This window comes from Palaemon carinicauda, chromosome 29 (assembly GCF_036898095.1).
Source record: "Palaemon carinicauda isolate YSFRI2023 chromosome 29, ASM3689809v2, whole genome shotgun sequence".
Lineage (NCBI taxonomy): Eukaryota > Metazoa > Arthropoda > Malacostraca > Decapoda > Palaemonidae > Palaemon > Palaemon carinicauda.
This window is the reverse complement of record NC_090753.1, coordinates 42,580,519-42,588,018: the sequence shown is the minus strand read 5'-3', so window position 1 is coordinate 42,588,018 and position 7,500 is coordinate 42,580,519.

Here is a 7,500-nt window from a genome sequence, read left to right as displayed (position 1 = left end):
AGAAATGTTTTGACAATATAAACATCTTGATAATTAAGATCTTCATCTTCAATTACAGTAGCAGCCGTTTTTTTTTTTTTTTATCTAGAATCTGATTGTTTATATCAGTTGTGGGGCATTTAAAATCCAAATCATTATACAACGAGCTAGTTAAGTAATTTCTAATGCTAATTCTCTATTTTCAATTGCATGCAGATTCATTTGACAACATATTGTTACGCTTTGCGATTATTTTTGTTTTTTCACTAATTATTTTTGCAATTTCCAATAATTATTGACCTAAGCCTAAAATTTAATTCTAAAGCAATAGGATGATCGTATGTGATTTCCATTTGTCTTTTGTAACAAAACAGATTCTCTAGGCAGTCTTAATCAATCTAACGTTTGCGCCACAATGTAATCTGCATTAAAGACACCTTGAACCACATTAGAAAGACAAAGAACTTACTTGCTAGAAAGAATTTTGCCTTTTTGAAAAATGCACAATCATCTTGTTTTTTGGGATTTTACTTTTAAAGAATTCATTACCTTTACGACCTTTTCCAAAGCATTTGTTTGAGATTCCTTATTAATCCCAAAACCATTTCTCGTTAGTATACCACCATACATGTTTGAATTAACTATATAAATACAGTCGTTTATCACCGTTATAAATTCAGAGGTAGTTTGCCAGTTATTGGATTCCAACAGACCTCTACTTCACAAATACCTTTAATCACTTGCACGAGATGACGATAACAACTGAACGGCATACTTTACATGGTGTCTGTGCTGTCCATTAACAGATAGTTGGAGTTCGTTGATTTCATAGGCTATTCCATATTTTGTACTAGATTTTTCAAAAAATTCACGTGTGCTTGTGTTTAAAATGGAATCGCCGCTTAAGCAAAAGCTAGAATCACTTAAGTTATTTGCGACTAATCATATCAAATGGTTAACGTCGGCAGAAACCAATATCTCCCTTCCGGCACTTGGGTACTTGAATGAAAGTATGTCGAACGTGATGATTCCAAAAGGGTGACTCACGGATATTTCACCGTCCGACTGACCTTTTTGTATTGGCCTTACACTGAAAAAACTTTTCAACTCACTTTACAAACACGAATTCTCTCTCTCTCTCTCTCTCTCTCTCTCTCTCTCTCTCTCTCTCTCTCTCTGTCAATACCGTGGAAAATACCTCATAATCCTCATGACTTTCATCCCTCTCATATTAACGTCACTCGTATTGTTACCATCCTGGTGACTTAATGAAAGGAGGTCAAGACTGAGTGAAGTTTGTAACGTGATGCTAATTTTACACCACATAAATCCTGAGCCATTTGTGGGTAATAGTATTTGCATATATATCGGTCGATATGAAATAAAAGAAATAAATTTATATATATATAATATATATATATATATATATATATATATATATATATATATATATATATATATATATATATATATATATATATATATATATATATATATATATAAAGCAAAGTCTCCTAATCTTAACTGGCAAATACACATCGTGATAACCATACCATAACAATATCAGACAAATAGCAATTATTTTATCCAGACAAATAATTACAGAATCCTTGCTATATATGTGACATTCTTTTCTCGATTCATATATTATTATTATTATTATTATTATTATTATTATTATTATTGTTATTATTAAATGATAAGCTACAACCCTAGGTGGAAAAGTAGGACGCTATAAGCCCAGGGACCCCAACATGGAGAATAGCCCAGGGAGGAAAGGAAACAAGGAAAAATAATATATTTCAAGAAGAGTAACAACATTAGAATATATATTCCATAAATAAACAAAAAACTTTAACAAAACAACAGGAAGAGAAATTAGATAGAAGCTTGTGCCCGAGTGTACCCTCAAGCAAAAGAACTCTTACCCAAGACAGTGGAAGACCATAATACAGAGGCTATGGCATTAACCAGGACTAGAGAACAATGGTTTGATTTTGGAGTGCCCTTCTCCTAGAAGACCTGCTTACCATAGCTAAAGAGTCTCTTCTACCCTTACCAAGAGGAAAGTAGCCAACGAACAATTACAGTGCAGTAGTTAACCCGTTGGGTGAAGAAGAAATATTTGGTAAACTCAGTGTTGTCAAGTATAGGAGGACTGAGGAGAATCTGTAAGGAATAGGCCAGACTATTCGGTGTATATGTAGGCAAAGGGAAAGAACCGTAACCAGAGAGAAGTATCCAATGAGGCACTGTCTCGGCAGTCAAAGGATCCATAACTCTCTATCGGTAGTATCTCGACGGGTGGCCGGTGTCCTGGCCAACCTACTACCACTTTGATCTCACCGCCCCATATTGATTGATAATCCTAATGGCTTTAGCCTTTCATCTCTTCAAAAGACGAAAAGCAATTTGGCATTAATTGATTGCTAATTAATACGTTTAACGCCTCAGAGTTAACGGACAATGGATGAAATATTGCAAGTGTTTGAAGCACCACGTCTTTTGTTTACGACAGCTACAGTATATGGTTCGTGAAAAAAATTCCTCTATGTTTATCATGTATTTATCTATTTTTACCTAAATGTTCATCTATTCATGTTTTTGTTGTTACTAGCTAAGCTACAACCCTAGTTGGAAAAGTACGCTGCTAGAAGTTCAAAGGCTCCAACACTAATAAATAGGTCAGTGAATAAAGTAAATAAGGATATAAATAATCTAATACTAGCTAACCCACAAACCCTAGGGTTCTAACAAGGAAAAATATTCTAGTTAGGAAAGGAAATAAATATACTAGATGAGAAGTAATAAACAAAAAAATATAAAATATCTTCCTTGATTCGCATGAACAAGACTGGCATTTAGATAAACCAGTGAATAAGTTGACTTATCCACAAATAGTAGATGATAACTTCGAAGTTTTCTGATAGGAATCAGGTCAGGCATTATATTAAATTAAATAGATAAATTTTATGAATGATTTATTACTGAAAATTGATTAATTATGAAATATTTGTCGACAGCGATGTTAATCTTAATGTGCGTCTTATGTTTTTTCTTTCCATTGTACATTCTGAGAGGACATGCTAAGCGAGGTAGAATTATTTTCTGGCGGTGAAGAAGAAAAAAGAATTTAATGATGAGATAACAAGGAGACGAATAAATAGGAAATGCCATTACGAAAACAAGCGAAGAGCAAAAGCAAATCGGTTTGTTTTCGACTTAGTCATGTAATCTTGCTCCAATCAGAATATAGTTTGCTCTTAAATTAAGCATATCAAAAGCAGCGGAAATTTAAAAAAATGTCAGAAGCCATTAATTCCTCTAAAGATTCTCTCTGTAGCCCATTAAACTTTACTTCAATAGAAGCCTTTAATTCGGTGGAAAAATCTCTATTTGAAAATCTGTCTTTGAAGAGCCATTCCAATTTCATCAGCCAACATGTGACATTTGAAACGTGTGGCAACTTGTGACTCTACACACCTCAGAAAGAAAATTTCATATGGCCAGAAATATGGACGCTCAAAAAGGCGAGATTATTCCACCATGAAAGTCTCCCAATACTTCCATAAATTTTCGAAAAATATGTATAAAAGAAATTTGAATTAGGTTTTTCATATTGGTTCAAACACGTTGTTATTAATCAAATTAAGTCATAAATGGACGTCAAATGTCTTCATTCAGAGTTTTAAGTGTTGAATCTAATGGAACTATATTGCAACGATAGTTAGAAAGGCTTAAAGCAGGATACATTAATTTCTGATAAGTGTAAAAAGATACTGGTAAGTCGATTCATGACTTTTGAGATATGGAGACATCTGGCAATCCCAAAGCGTTGTGAGGCTAACGTTCATAAATCCTACATACATATACCAAGGCACTTCCCCTAATTTTGGGGGGTAGCCGACATCAACAAATGAAACAAAACCAAAAAGGGGACCTCTACTCTCTACGTTCCTCCCAGCCTAACAAGGGACCCAACTGAATTCAGCTGGTACTGCTAGGGTGCCACAGCCCACCCTCCCACATTATCCACCACAGATGAAGCTCCATAATGCTGAATCCCCTAAAGCTGCTACCTCCGCAGTCATCTAAGGCATCGGAGGCAGCAGCAGGGCCTACCGGAACTGCGTCACAATCGATCGCCATTCATTCCTATTTCCAGCAAGCTCTCTTGCCTCTCTCACATCTATCCTCCTATCACCCAGAGCTTCCTTCACTCCATCCATCCACCCACACCTTGGCCTTCCTCTTGTACTTCTCCCATCAACTCTGGCATTCATCACCTTCTTTAGCAGACAGCCACTTTCCATTCTCTCAACATGGCCAAACCACCTCAACATATTCATATCCACTCTAGCTGCTAACTCATTTCTTACACCCGTTCTCACTCTCATCACTTCGTTCCTAACCCTATCTACTCGAGATACACCATCCATACCCCTTAGACACTTCATCTCAAACACATTCAATTTCTGTCTCTCCATCACTTTCATTCCCCACAACTCTGATCCATACATCACAGTTGGTACAATCACTTTCTCATATAGAACTCTCTTTACATTCATGCCAAACCCTCTATTTTTCACTACTGGCTTAACTGCCCCCAACACTTTGCAACCTTCATTCACTCTCTGACGTACATCTGCTTCCACTCCACCATTTGCTGCCACAACAGACCCCAAGTACTTCAACTGATCCACCTCCTAAAGTAACTCTCCATTCAACATGACATTCAACCTTGCACCACCTTCCCTTCTCGTACATCTCATAACCTTACTCTTACCCACATTAACTCTCAACTTCCTTCTCTCACACACTCTTCCAAATTCTGTCACTAATCGGCCAAGCTTCTCTTTTGTGCCTGCAACCAGTACAGTATCATCCGCAAACAACAACTGATTTACCTCCCATTCATGGTTGTTCTCGTCTACCAATTTTAATCCTCGTCCAAGTACTCGAGCATTCACTTCTCTCTCCACTCCATCAACATACAAGTTAAACAACCACGGCAACATCACACATCCCTGTCTCAGCCCCACGCTCACCGGAAACCAATCACTCACTTCATTTCCTATCCTAACATATGCTTTACTACCTTTGTAGAAACTTTTCACTGCTTGCAACAGCCTTCCACTAACTCCATATAACCTCATCACTTTCCACATTGCATCCCTATCAACTCTATCATACGCTTTCTCCAGATCCATATAACCTCATCATATTCCACATTGCTTCCCTATCAACTCTATCATACGCTTTCTCCAGATCCATAAACGCAACATGCACCTCCTAACCTTTTGCTAAATATTTCTTGCATATCTGCCTTACTGTAAAAATTTGATTCATACAACCCCTACCTCTTCTAAAACCCATCTGTACTTCTAAGATTGCATTCTCTGTTTTATCCATGATCCTATTAATCATTACTCTACCATACACTTTTCCAAATACGCTTAACAAACTAATACCTCTTGAATTACAACACTCATGCACATCTCCCTTACCCTTATATAGTGGTACAATACATGCACAAACCCAATCTATTGGTACTATTGACTGCAAAAAACACATATTAAACAATCTCACCAACCATTCAAGTACAGTCACACCCCCTTCCTTCAACATCTCAGCTCTCACACCATCCATAGCAGACGCTTTTCCTACTCTCGTTTCATCTAGTGCTCTCCTCACTTCATCTATTGTAATCTCTCTCTCATTCTCATCTCCCATCACCGGCACCTCAACACCTGCAACAGCAATTATATCTGCCTCCCTATTATCCACAACATTCAGTCAACTTTCAAAATATTCCTCCCATCTTTTCCTTGCCTCCTCTCCTTTTAACAACCTTCCATTTCCATCTTTCACTGTCTCTTCAATTCTTGAGCCATCCTTCCTTACTCTCTTCACTTCTTTCCAAAATTTCTTCTTATTCTCTTCATATGAATGACCCAATCACTGACCCCACCTCATGTCAGCTGCCCTCTTTACCTCACGTTCATAAATGCCAGAGTAATATTAATAAAGTAACAATGCTATTCTGTGTAAAGAATATGATGCACGAAAATAAATGAGATTAAGGAAATTAATATATCCATAAAAGTAACATTTTAATTTTCTTAACATATTCCTAATCTTGCATTATGTTGAAGGATCTTTATGTAAAACTATTCATATATAAAGGTCCTGTGAAAATCATATTCCTGAATTAAAATTCACACCAAATTTCTTTATGATAAAGTTTTAGCTTTTCCTCCAAAGGATGAATCGTGTTAAAAAGTCAATTAACGTTTCATTTTTATTTTTTTTTTTTTTTTTTTTACTTTGAAAAGATGATTTAAAACTTATGCCAAACAAAATTCCATCATAATTATAGTCTAAAATCCCATGTAACTGCTTTGCTTTAATTAGTAAACGAACTCTTTTATAAAAGATTTATACTCAAAAGTTCACCTGAGGATCTTACTTTGCTCCTATAAGCATTAGATAAAAAGAAAAAGAAGTTAAGTGAAATCTATATTTAAGATTCTGTAATTGTAGAAGAGATAAAGATATCATATAAATAACCTCTTTTTTCATGTATATATCCTTTACTCTATTGATATTTCAAGTATCATGAACGAATTAGGGTAAAACGTTGGCATTGAATTTTATATACTCTCACACACCATATATTGTATATATATATATATATATATATATATATATATATATATATATATATATATATATATATATGTATATATATATATATATATATATATATATATATATATATATATATGTATATATATATATATATATATATATATATATATATATATATATATATATATGTATATATATATATATATATATATATACATATATATATATATATATATATATATATATATATATATATATATATACATATATTACTTGCTAAGCTATAACTCTACCAGGAAAAGCAGGATGCTATAAAACTAAGGGGCCCAACAAGGAAAATATATATGTGATCCAAGGAAATACACTACAAAAGTAGTTTAGGAATAAAAGAAACATTAAAATAAATCTATCATACATAAATTATGAAAACATTAAGATAACGGGAGGACGAGAAATAAGAAACAATACCCCAAGACAGTGGAAGACTATGGTACAGTGTCTATGGCACTACCCAAGACTAGAGAAGAATGGATTGAGTTTGGAATGTCCCTCTCCAAGAAGATTCGCTTGCCACCGCTGAATAGTTTCTTCTACCCTCACCAAGAGGAAAGTATCCTCTGAGCAACTACAGTGCAGTAGTTAATCCCTTCAGCGAAGAAGAAATGTTTGGTGATCTAGGTGATGTCAGCTGTATGAAGAGAGAGGAGAATATGAAAAAAAATAGGCCAGACTACTCGGTGTATGTTTAGAGAAAAGGAGAAATAAGCCGTAACCAGAGAGAGAGGGATGCAATGTAATAATGTCTGGTCAGTTAAAGGACCCAAAAACTCTCTAGCGATTGTATCACAATGGGTGGTTGGTCCCTGGCCA